Raw genomic sequence first — 13,587 nt, forward strand, 5'->3', positions numbered from 1 at the left:
ACCTCACATCTAATAATCCAATGGATGAGGTACACTAGATTTGAATTCAAACTCCAAACCAAATTTGAATTCAAATAAAGAAGAAGAAAAACAAAACAGAAAAAGAAAAAGAAGAAAGCCTACAGCCGGCTCGGCCTGCTCAGCCCGCAACTGGCCCAACTCACGCGACCGAACGGCCAGCCCAGCTTGCGCGCGGCAGCACCCGGCCCAGCAAACCAGCCCAGCACGCCGCTCACGCCCGCGTGCCCATCTGCTCCACCTGCTGTCGCTGCCACCGGACCCCACACGTCAGCCACGCCCCGGCACAGTGTCTTCTTCCTCCCCACGCCGGCACCTCCTCCGACCAAATCCTGACCAAAACAATAGGCGCGGGCCTAGGATCACGTGAATCACCTGGCCCTGTCCCCTTGGCACCGCGCCCACACAACCCTTGCGCCAACCACCCGCGCTCGCGATACCGTCCGATGCCAACGGCGCATCGCCAGCCGTCCGCCCCGTCCGCCATGGATGAAGCTCGGACCTAGGGGCTATAAAGTGATGCCAGAGAGCCCTAGGGATTCCTCAGCCCATGACGCCGCCGCTCGGTGGCCCAACAGCCCGCACTGCACCGAGAGAAGAGGGCCGAGAAGGAATTCGAAAGAGGGGAGGCGAGCAGTGAGCTCGGAGACGCCGATCACCAGAGCATCGCCCTGAGCGCCTACCCCGACGACGTGCCTCGCCACTGCACCACCACCGAACGCCGCCAGCACCACTCGGTGAGTCTTTTGGCTGAGACCTCCTCCTAGCCCTTGGACGCCATAGCAGAGCACGCGGACGCCGCGCTCACGACACCGCCGTCATGGCGCGGCCACCACTTGCGCACCCGGCCGCCTCGCTAGACTAGGAAGTAGCCATAGCACCACCGTGATGCCCAGAGGATAGTCGCATAGACCCAAACACCGATAGCCGGCCGCATCACCTTGGCCATGAGCACCGAACCTCGGCCGGAGCTCCGCCGTGCACCACTACCGCGTGTGGACTCCGCCACGCCCTAAGGTCGTCGTTGATGCTATACCCTGTCGCCCGCTAAACGTCTGAAAGAGAACGAGGCACTAGGACCCCTGGAACTGCCCCTAGATGCCCCGCCGGCGAGCACCGCCACAACTAAGCCGCCGACCACCTTGGCCAAAGCCCCATGAAGCCCTGGCCGCCACCTTGACCCCACTACCGTACACGCCGAGGCCTGGTGAAGCTTTTCCCCACCTCAATTGGACGCCAGCACCGCTGTGGGAGCTCGTCGGTGAGCACACCACCAGCGGGAACACGCTAGGGAAGGCAGCAGAGGATTTCCCTCACCGGTTGCACGCACCTGCACTCGGTGCACGTAGACTAAGCCAAAGGGAAGAAGGGTAGACTCGGTCCACCGAAGACCTAGCCTACGGTCCATGGACCATGAACACCAGTTCACCATGAGCCATGCGGTGTGGGCCGAGCTGTGGACGAAGCCCAGTGGAGGCCCTTGGCTACGACGTGGCAATGCCACATCATGCCATGTGGTGGGCCAAAGCCCAGCCCATATCCAGGCCCAACCGGCCCAGTTTGGACCCAGTCTGTGTTGACCATTGACCGGTAAATGTTGACCGATTAATCGGACCCACATGTCAGCGACACAGAGACTCTAGACTCACTTGTCAGTAAGTGACATCATGCTGATGTCACGATGATGTCATGCGGGTCCCACCTGTTAGTAACAAACACAGCTGAGGTGACGTCAGCTGCTGACGTCAGCAGCCCTAGCCCCACACGTCAGTGACTATGACCCGTTGACCGTTGACTTGCCCATTGACTTGATGTTGACTTTGATCGGACCCACACGTCAGTGATCCAAGAGACCCTGGCCCCACCTGTCGGAAACGATGACGTTGATGACGTCATGCTAACATCAAGATGATGTCAGCAGGACCCCACCTGTCAGCTCGGAATCGAGATGATGATGTCATGCTGACATCACGCTAACATCAGCATGCCACGTGGACTAGTCACAGTGTGACACGTGTCAGCCCCAAATTAATTTAGCCTTTTCCAATTTTAGAGATGATTTAAACTTTGGAAATTCATAACTAATTCATACGACCTCAGAAAAATACGAAACCAGGACCAAAATTCATCTAAAATTGAACTTTACGCAATGAACCATTGTTTGAGTGCATTTGGCTCTTTTGAATTTTCATTGCTTCTTTGTGCTATTCTATAACACGACTATAATTCGATCGTATGTAGACTCAGAGGAGAACCAGACAGACGAGGATCGTGAGTACCGTGAGGAGTACGGAGACGACTACACTAAAGGTGTCACATCCCACCCAATCTCGTAGCACCTATTACGCATGGCTAATATAGAACTGCTATTGCTTTACTTTACTGCTATAATCATACTATGATATGACTTGCATGGTAGTATGCTTACTTGATGGCCTCTACCTTGATGCAACCTTACCCCTACATACCCTGCTATTAGGCTAGACACACGCTTACTGCTATATTTCATTGCTTATACTTCTACTACGCTTATACTAAATGCGTGGTGGAAACTGATGTTATCTGGACTATGGGGAGAGTGATGCATGTGTGACTTGGGTGTGTGGAGGGTGAGGGTTGTGTCGACCAAGTTGGAGTATACGACGAGCCTAGGGCAAGTCTTGCCATGGGGTGCTACCTGGGCACCCTTGGAAATGGATACCTATGGTGGGTAAATGGTATATGAGGTGGTCTTGGGTGTGAACCTGTGATGGGAGGAGCCTAGGGTGGAGGTGCTGTGGTGGCATGGTAAATGGAAACCCTGATGAAGACATTCTGGCTTGGTCATCCCTAAGGACTTACTAGTACTCAGATTCACCGGGAAGCCTTATGTACCACTCGCCCTATATGGTGTGGGACGGCCGAACTACTTGGTAGGATATTGCCACTACTGCTAGGTTGATAGCGGATAGTGTAAGGAGGTACGGGGCGTGGAGGATTTCCCCCACACCCTTTCGAGACTTCATGGAGACCTTGTGGACCCGGCTCATGACTCATAGTTTTAGCCACCCTAGACTAGACTTGGGGTGTACCAGGGCTGAATGGTAGAGTGGCATTATCCTAGGCTAGCAAGCGGACAGAATCAGCCCAGTTGACAATGGTCAGCGAAGAAGGCAGATCTTGTGGTTATGTAAAACCTCTGCAGAGTGTATGGTTGATCGATCGATACATGTGCCGACCTGTCGGCTATGGACCTTTCCTGGGTTTCGCTTAAACTAGATAGTGAGATGAGTCCTTCTCTTCTTCCCCCGTGAGAGAGTGTCGGTCGTAGCCAGGGGCTATGGGCCTTGAGGCAGTGCCGAGAGGGAGTTGGCCTATCGACTGAGCGATGGTATTGTGATGATATGGAGATGGTGGTATATCGATCCTAGGATCGAAACCTGGCTCTAGACGGGAATGGGGGTGGAATGTGTGTGGGAATGGTGTTAAAACTTGACCAACTTTTATTATACACTTAATATGCTAATACATAGGAAACCCCAGCCTTATAGGTTCCTTTTGATTATATCCAACTTGCATCCAATTTCCACAAAGCATTGCTCATAGGGTGGGAGTGGCCAGTACAAATCGTACTGATAAATTTTGGCACATAGGTTCTGCTGAGGAGTTTAGCTCTGAGGAGTTTGACGGTTGAGGGGTTTGTACCTACGCTCGAGTTTGGCGATCTTATCTTCAAGCTGTTCTGAATGAATGCTACTTTTGATTCCGCTAATGCGGCGATGTAATAAATTATGTAATTCCGCACTATTTGTACTCTGATATTATCGTTGTATGGATGTGGTATTCGACTGGAAATTTGGGTAATATGATCTACAACGGTCTTATTACACTTCGACTCTGTGGATTTCCCTTCGTGGAAATCAGGTCGTTTCAACCATAGTCTAGCTCCCATATCTCCTCTATGAAACCTTAGTACGTCGCATGCACGTTGTTGTTTTCGTCATGAGCATCGAAACGAACACCACTATTTTAGTATGTGCTCTTTCCATCTTGCTTTTTTGTGTAAAATGTAAATCCATTTATCTCATACCCTTGGTACTTAAGCAATGTAATTGACGGTCCCTTGGCTAAGATATCTAGCTAATTTCCCAACATTGTTCCAATTAAGTGACATCGCAACCAGCTGATAAATTTGTTCGTGTGTTTCTTTATCAAGCCAAGCCTGCAACTTGCTCGAATACAAAGTTTGCAGTGATTGCCTATGCTCATCAATGTATGGCATCACATTCTCTGCTTGCTGGAGAATAGTGAATTGTGCTTGTCTAAAAGAAATGGGGTCATCTACTATGATAGATTTCTCCCCGATCATTCCTTTACCACCTAGTCTTCCCTTATGACGAGATTCTAGAACTCCGACCCTATTGATGTCTAAATAATATGTGCAAAACTCAATGGCCTCCTCCGTTCACCATCCTTCAACCATGCCCCCTTCTATCTTGAATCTATTCCTAACATAAATCCTGAAAACTTCCATCAACCTTTCAAAAGGGAACATCTAATGTAGGTACATTGGGCCAAGGGCTCTAATTTGGTCAACAAGATGAACGAGCAGATGCACTGAGATATCAATGTAAGTTGGTGGGAAATGCATCTCAAGTCTAACGAGAGTTTTGGCTATGTCTTGTTGTAGCTAGTCTAGCGTGGACAAATCAATGATATTTTTTGAGATCACGTTGAAGAACGAGCACAACTTTATGATTGGGGCACCGACCTTTGGGGGAGGATACCACGCAGGGCAACAGGGAGCAGCTGAGTCATAATGGCATGATAGTCATGGGCCTTCATACAACCATAGTTGAACTTGAGTTCTCTCATGTTCACAAGCCTCTTCAGGTTCGCACAGTAGCCCATCGGGACTTTGAGTTCATTGAAGAAAGAACTAAGCGCACGTTTTTCTTCCTCCTTCAAGGTCCATGACGCAACCAGAAGTTCAAACTAGCCATCCTCTAGCGCCATGGGATGCAGCTCCTTCCTGATTCCCAGGTGTTGCGTGTCCAGGCATGTGGCTAGTGAATCCTTCGATGTCCCCCTGGTGTCCATCAAGGTGTTAAGCGTGTTACCGCACACGCTTTAGTAATGTGCATGGGATCAAGACAGTGGCGTACACTCAACACTGCCCAGTAAGGTAGTTTCTAAAAAAATGATTTTTTCTTCTAGACGCTCCCATCAGGCACTACTACTACATTGTGCCCCTTCCCAAGGACAACCTCTAGTTTGTTGACTTCTCAAAGTACCACATGCCCATCTTGATATTTTCGAGGTAAGCGTTTCTCAATAGTCCCATCAAAATCTTTTCTATTCCTATGGGAAGGGTGATCCTTAGGTAGGAACCTACGGTGTCCCATATAAACTACTTTGAGTTCTTTGGCAGATGTACCGCATCGGTGTCATCCAAGCACTCGACACATCCAGTATAGCCCTTTGTCTTCTCTCCGGACAAGCACCATGACCTGGCAGGTCGGTGATTGTAGCGATAAGTACTGCCTTGATCGTTACATGTTCCTTTTTGTACTCGTCCCAAACATCCTCCACACTCTTTTCAAACATCTCCACTAGTTCATCGATCATTGGTTCCAGAAACACATCAATGTCAGTCCCAGGTTGTCTTGGTCCTTAGATCAGTAGTGGCATTTGGATGTATAACCGCTTCATACAGAGCCAAGGTAGAAGATTGTATATACAAAGCATCACTGGCCAGGTGCTATGATTGCTTCTAACCTGGTCGAAAGGATTCATCCTATCTTTGCTCAAATCAAACCAAACCTTTCCATTGATGTTCTTATAGAACACGGTATTGACTGTCCTCCAGTCCTTCCCAACGGCGAGGTGCCTCATCATTGTATCTTTCTTATGCTCTTCGCCATGTCAGCGCAACAGCCTGGCTGACTTTACACATGCAAACACCCTATGCACCCGGGGAGCTATAGGGAAATACCAAACGACCTTCATGGGACCTCCTCTGGTCTTGTTACCCTCATCTGACGGCCCTTCCTTGTATCATGGAGCTTCACACTTGGGGCATGCATCTAAGTCTTTGTGTTCGTCTCCATGGTATAATATGCAATTATTGGAACACGTGTGGATTTTTTCAACCTCGAGGCCGATGGGGCATATCATTTGCTTGGCCATGTATGTTTTTTCTAGCAACTCATCGTCGGTTCTTATCTAGAACCGATAGTGATAGCCCAACATCACTAACGGTTCTTGGCTAGAACGGGCAGTGATAAGTAGACATCAAGCCACTACCGGTGCAAGCCATAAACCGGTAGTGATATGGACCTTCACTGCCGGTTGTGGCCCAGCCCCAATCATTTTCTGATTTTCAAGCTCAGAACCGGCAGTGAAGGTACATCACTGCCGGTTCACCCTAATGCGGCAGTGATGAGACCGGCAGTGATGTCTAGATCTATAGTAGTGCCGCCTACACCTGCTCCGTATCGCGCTCCCTCCACCTACGGATGTGCGCCGTGTGACTCTGGCCGTCCCAGTGAACGCTTGAAACATGAAAACACTTGAAACACAAAAAAACTTGCTACAACATATATCGGAAATAGATGAAACATTTGGAACAAACGTGTGCAACATCTGTGTGAAACATATGCAACATCCACATAAAACACTTGCAACATGCGTCCGAAATGGATGAAACATTTTGAACAAATGCTTTTAACATCTGTGTGAAAACATATGCAACATCCAAATAAAACATTTGCAACATAGTCTGAAAAATAGATGAAACATTTCGAACAAACGCTTGCAATATACATGTATAGCTATTGCAACATGTACAACATCTTGATCTACTTTTGCAACACCCATATGCAACACTTGTAACATACCTCTGAAACATCAAAAACACTTGAAACATACACTTCCAACATGGGCTTCTTTCTGTCGTGGTGTCTTCGGCCAACCGCGTGAGACGATGTCCTGGCTGGCAACGACCTTCAACTGGTGGCATAGGAGGGGTGGTGGCGCGGTGCACGCCGTGGTCATGACAGGCGAGCACGGAGTGGGGCGCAGCGGTGGATGGCCGCAGCGGCGAGGCAGAGTGGGCGACGTGGCGCATGATGGGTGTGTGCGCGGCGAGATGGCCACGACAGCAAGGAAGAGTGGGGTGACGGTGCGTAGGACGAGAGCACGCACGAGGAGATGGCTGCGGCGGCGATGCGGATTGGGGCAAGCGGATGGCTGCACGGTGCGGTGAAGCAAGCAATGGGTGAGCGAAGTGGGGAGATTTTTTTGAAGAGAGATGAGGAGACGTAGAGAGCAGACAGGCCTATTGGGCCGGTAGCAGTAGCTCTAATTGTTAGTTGAGTGGTAGGTACGACATTAGCTGAACTTATTAGGTAAGAATCTAAACAAGTCTTTACCTAATTTTTAGCAGCTAACTATTAGTTATAGGGATCCAGATAGACCCTTAGAACTTGAGTCTGCGTCCTCCTGAAAAACAAAAAAAAGTCGAGAGAACCACACGGCAAACCGCAACTAGACCATTGTTGTTGCTGAATAAATAAAACAGCTGCTATACTACCGTGCTAATTAACAGTATTATTGTTGAAACATTGATTTATATTACTTGAATGTGTTCAAAAAATATTCCATACATGCATATCCAAATTCTTTAGAGATCACTCAAAAGAAATGTGTGGTCCATCATCACACATGCATGCACGTTGGCCTGAAGTGCCTCGCCTTTTTTCTTCAATCTCTACTCCGAGTGAATGCAAAGTGTCTCTTCTTTTCTTTAATCTCTATTTCTACCCAATATTAAACAGTCAAGGTTTCTTCCAATCTGTTTCTTTATTTTAGAATACCCTCATCTTCCATGTCATGTATGTGATCTGGGTCATATAAGTTAGAACGATCTACATCCAATAATGGTATGAAATCCAATTCTAAGATGTACTGGGTCACATTGCATTGCTTGGGCATGTTTGCTAGTCACTGCAATGGAAAAGCTAGCCATCATACTGTAGTCTTCCCCTTGGTCCGACTACTGGCAGTTATACGAAGGAGGCATAGAAAAAGTGAAAGACCTAGTTTGGTTTTAGTATTTGAGTGATAATTTAGGTGGCCTAATATGTGTTTACACAGGTGATTAGTTGTGGTAGAACAGCCAGTTTAAACTAATCAAATACATACCCGCTCACCACTGAGCACTAAGTAAGCAAGGATTAAATTAAATCCGGTCGTCTGTCGAGTCCACCGTACAGGAGAACTCGAAACCACCTACGTTTGATACATGATCCATAAATGAGTAGCGAAGTACATAAATAATATTACAAGCTTTAGTTCATATACAGTACATGATCCAAATACATTACAATACCAGTTTTCAGAATGCAGTGGAATTTAATACATACGGATTACAATACCAGAGGTTCCTTTTTACATTAATGAAAGCTCAAGTCGACGCTACAAACTTAACTATGATAGTAGTCGAAGCTGAAATACTCACTGTGCCCACCAGGGAAGATTCAACAAAGCAGAAGCGGAGGCAACACATGGGTACGCTCTTCCAAGGAAGGACCTGCAAATGGATGAACACCCGATTACACCTTAGGGTTAACATATGCAACAACAGGGTGGAACAAACCCTGAGTAGAAGATGTACTCCGCAAGACTTACCCGACTAGGTGGAATAGTTTTCCGACTCTCAAGGACATGCAAGGGGCTATTTGGTTTGCTGGTTCATTTACTTTTGCAGGAAAGCATTATTAGGACTACATCCTTATATTCCAAATTTTAGTAGTCACATTAAATTAATCACCTATCCATTCTAGTTAAGCACTTGTACTACTTTGAAACATGTGGTAAGCAATTAGAATATCTCAACTCCCTGGTTTCATTCTTTCATCATCGTATCATGTTATAATTGTTACTACGATAGCAGTGATACGACAAGTGGTATCCATATCCGAGGAGAGCGGCGATTGCAATCGATGTACATCCAGCTAGGCAATCCCAAACACACGCTCATACTGCTTAGAGGAGCAAGTACAAGGCAGCTCTTCCAATCGTATGACCAAGGCCCGAAATGATCTGACCACCCCGGGGAACCCACCCTATGAGGTCCGCCCCGCGAACCCGCGATGGGTTTTCCGTCATAAGTTTGGTCCATGGACATTCCCCTCCCAAAAACAGCTGCTAGAATGGCTAGAGAAACACTTCAGTGAATGTTTTGTGCACCTTAGTCATAAGAGAGTACTAAGCTTCACAGTCAACCGTAACTCAGGCCCCTGTTACGTGTTTGGTACCTTCAAACTTGTCAGTATGACCACTAACGAACGGCCCTTAATCGACACGGACGGGACTAAGAACAAGCACCTAGAACCTCCATGCCCTGTTGCCACCCAAACACCACTTCCCGCCTGGTCTCCAGTTGTTATACAACTCACAAGTATGATATAAGGACCAGTGCAAGCCTATCATGCATGACGACAGGTCACACACGTACTACCAAAATTCCTAAGCAAGGCAGCTACTCGGACCTATCATACTAGTATGACACAGGGTTAATATATATATGCAAGTGTGTTTCAACCAAGTCTATAACCTAATGCATACATCACATAACAACAAGTACGTTGAAATATATGAGTTATGCACCGGGGCTGGCCTTGGTTCTAGAACAGGTCAGCGGAAAAGTCAGCAGAGGTTCAGGAACACCCTCAATGAGGATCTCCTCCTCGTACTCCTCGATAATCTCCTCGTACTCTGATTCTGCGTTCGCCACGGGATCAGTTGCCAAATTTTCATTCAGGCATTGGGTCATGTGGCCAGCTGCAGCCATGGCCAAAGGCCTAAGGGTGCACAACGCGGTGGCCTAGCCAGGCTCCCCACACCACCACACCATGGGATTTTTACGGAAAACCCTGTGGACTTCTTCATCTTCTTCCCCGAGATCCCTGCTCCTCTTCTCCATTCACAAAAACAAAGACATAGGATGCACCGGCCTGTGCAGCCTGTTCGTTTCGACTGAAACGATCATGGATTATTACTGCTGGCTAATTTGGTGTGAGAGAAAAATACTGTTGTGGCTTATAATCCACGATCATTTATGACCAAGCGAACATGTAGCAAATTTCTGGCTGAGCTAGCCACGATAGCAGAGGAGGAGTGGACCTAGATGTGACCCAGCCCGCACCAGGGCAGGGAACGGTAGCCTGACCGTGCGCACGCGCGGGGATGCGGCGACATGAACGCCGGCCACAGCCATGGCTTTAACCAACGACGCCGACGGGGCATGGGAAAGGGAGAAAAGGGGCGCAGAGGCTTACCAGGCTTCACGGCATGAGCAGGGGATGCACAAATTGACGAACGAAGAAAAATAGCGGATGATTTTGAGAGACAGCGAGAGAAACGGAGCTGGCGGCCGAGTTATATGCGAAACGGCGAGGCCGGCGCTTGTCCATCGGTCTAAAAGGAGCGCGTCCTCCTCCGCTGTAGCCACAGCACCGACATAGGGATGGCACAGGCCCAGCGTCACAGGGCTAGAGATGGGCGATGATGAGCACCTGTCAGACCGTACCCTCGCGAGCCCTTCCTCTCTCTGCGCGCGCGAAACCCAAGCGCAGCAAAGACCTTCGCGACGGCATGGGCAGCGGGGTGTGGGTCCTATGGCGTACAACGTAGGGCTCGTCTAGCGCGACACCTAACCAGCGCGGCAAGCGCCCCTGTGTGCATGGATTTTTTTTTAATTTTAACACTTTTTTGAAACTAATTTGAAATCTAACACAGTCAGTTTTTTTTAAACTAACACTTTTGGCCGCGTCTATTGCCCTAGCGCGGCCATATGCCTATGCCGTGCCATGTATGGTGGCGCAGTAGAGGGCTGATGTGGTGGGGACCGGAGTCGCTGACCACTGATGGGGCAGGGCCTGCCGCACCACCGATCTTGGTGCGGCACTCCTGCGCCCTGATCCGTGGAGCGGCAGAGCCGAATAAAACCGACGTGGCCAGTCCTGGCCCCCGCCCGGCCCTTCATTGCCACCTCCCTTCCCTTCCATTCCTTGGCTGCCTCCCTCCCACCTCGTCCTCGTGCAAGGTAACGACGCATATTTTATTTTTGTTTCAATTGTGGATAGGTATATTATGAATGGGAGCTATTATTTAGTTAGAAGTATGTTTACCATGTATATTTTTGTTGCTCTAATTGTCGGTTATATTATTTTAGTTGCATTGCAAATGATTATATTTTACAATAATTTGCATTGTTTTGATTGATGTTTAATTTGAACCATTTTATTAGATGGAAGACATGTTTCGGGAGCAGTTATGGCAAAAACGGGGTCGTCCTAGAGAATTGTACCCCGGCGAGTCTAGCAAAGATGCCCCCATCCCTCCTGAACTCTCTGTCCCTAACTATGATTGTGGTCGTCCGACCGACGTGTTTCAATCGAGACATCCAGACACAACGGCTCGTTGCTTCTACACGTGCAGTCGTTTTAATGTAAGTAATTATTTTCATTTGTATTACTAGGTTACTAATATTTTGTTGGAATTTTGTTGTGTAGGCCCATGAGAGGTGCTTTTTCTTTCTGTGGATCGACAGTGCAGACAAGTTTGACCCTGGGTACCTCCTTTTCGATGATTGGTGGAGAGGGCGACATCCACGAGAGCACTTCGAGCGGTGGGTTCCACCTCCCCCTAACCCCCCTCTAATGACAGCTAAGGAGAAGCACTTAGCCGCAGTTAGACGACTCAAGGAACCTCCTATGTGCCATTGCAGAGACCAAGCCGTGATAAACCCTGATAATACGTTGGAGTTTGTGTGTCCAAACAAGCATGAAGTAAGTGCAAAGTGTATGTGTTGAAATATTAAGCTATATGAGTCATGTACTAATGTCACGTTATTTAGGTGTATTCAATGACGAAGTGTCGTTTCAAGGAGTGGTTGTATGGTCCTAAGAACAAATGGCCCGAAGAACCTCCAAAAGCAAAGCAAAAGAAGAAAGAAAGGTTAATTTACAAAGCACGGCCAGTCAAGTGTGAATGTGGTGTTAAATCTAACTATGGTCTAGTCCCTTCAGAGCTTGGAATAGACCATTATTGTGGCCATATGATTAACTATGATAAGGTTGGTTATTTTTGTGGTAACCATGGAATCGTATTTTGTTTCTTTTGCTAAGACATATATGATATAATTTATCGTTTGAACAGAGCACTAGGAAATGCAGGTGGGAATGTTATAATGGTCAAGCTAAGTTCTTGGATGAACTGAAGGGGAAGCAAGTAATTGCACGAAAGAGGGGATATGGACCTGACTACGTCAACCTTTTCGTTAAACATCACAAAGATAAGATGCGTGAGTTTGCTAGACAGCGTGGTATTTGTAACCCGATCGACGTTGGGCTTGTCAAATGGGGATTGGAGAGGCAGATGACATTAGAGGAGGAGAGGGCAAGGAAGGAGGCAAGGGAGGAGACAAGAGTACAGATGCAGGTCTTAAACGAGCATGTTGTTTCATTATGTGCTAGTTAGTACTTCGAAGTTTTTTTTCCATTGCCTGATTTTAAATGTAATATAGTCACGTTGCTAACTGATTGCATTTTATACATGAAGGGATTGGATGCAGCGAGGACCATGTTGTAGAGGTGGCTCATGCAAGGTACGAGGAAAAGAAGTTAGATGAGCACAGAAAGCAAGCTGGTCACACCGTTGAATCACCGATTATGTAGTCTGATGAGGGGGACGAGGATGAGGATGAAACTACCAGACTTAGCAAGCTCATCGCTCTAGCAGAGGCGGGCTTGCAGGCGGAGGAGGATGAAGATGACACTGATAGACTGAGTGAGCTCATCGCTCTAGCAGAGGCGGGCTTGCAGGCGGAGGAGGCTGAGGATGACACTAACAGACTGAGCGAACTCATCGCTCTAGCAGAGGCAGGCTTGTAGGTGGAGGAGGAGGAGGAGGAGGATGACACGTTCTTCACTCAGGCCGCAGAGGCCGCAGATGAAGCAGAGGCCGCTTACTACAGACAAATGGCAGATCAGGGCAATGCAGGTGAGACTAGCCACAACAACAGGGTTGTGGTTGAGGATTGGTCATCGGACGACGAGTTGCTTACTCAGTATGTTTCTGACTGAGGGTTTTTAAATGCGCCGATTGTTAGTTCCATGCTTTATTAATGATCAATGTAGCCATGCTTTATTATGTAGTAGAAATTCCATGCTTTATTCCATTTGAACTACTGATGTATTGTACCCATGATCGATCTTAAGTGATCACATCTGTTTGTATCATGCGTTCAAAATTTCTAAAATGAACGTAATCGGGTGAAATTATCTCAACCGTAACCCACTAGTTTGGCCGCGCCATAGCCTAGGTTCTGCCATGCCAGAGTCCATGGTGCGTCAGTGTCACACCATACTAAACGGCGCGTTAGTGCCACGCCATAGACGACGGCACGGCAGTGACACGGACAGACAGCATCTAGCTTCAATTGAGTTGTTGTCGGTGCTGCACAAAACTACAAGTGGTGCCATGACCGTGCGCAAGTTGAAATGAACATGAAGCAAATAAATG

Source organism: Miscanthus floridulus, chromosome 7, assembly GCF_019320115.1.
Source record: "Miscanthus floridulus cultivar M001 chromosome 7, ASM1932011v1, whole genome shotgun sequence".
Taxonomy (NCBI): Eukaryota; Viridiplantae; Streptophyta; class Magnoliopsida; order Poales; family Poaceae; genus Miscanthus; species Miscanthus floridulus.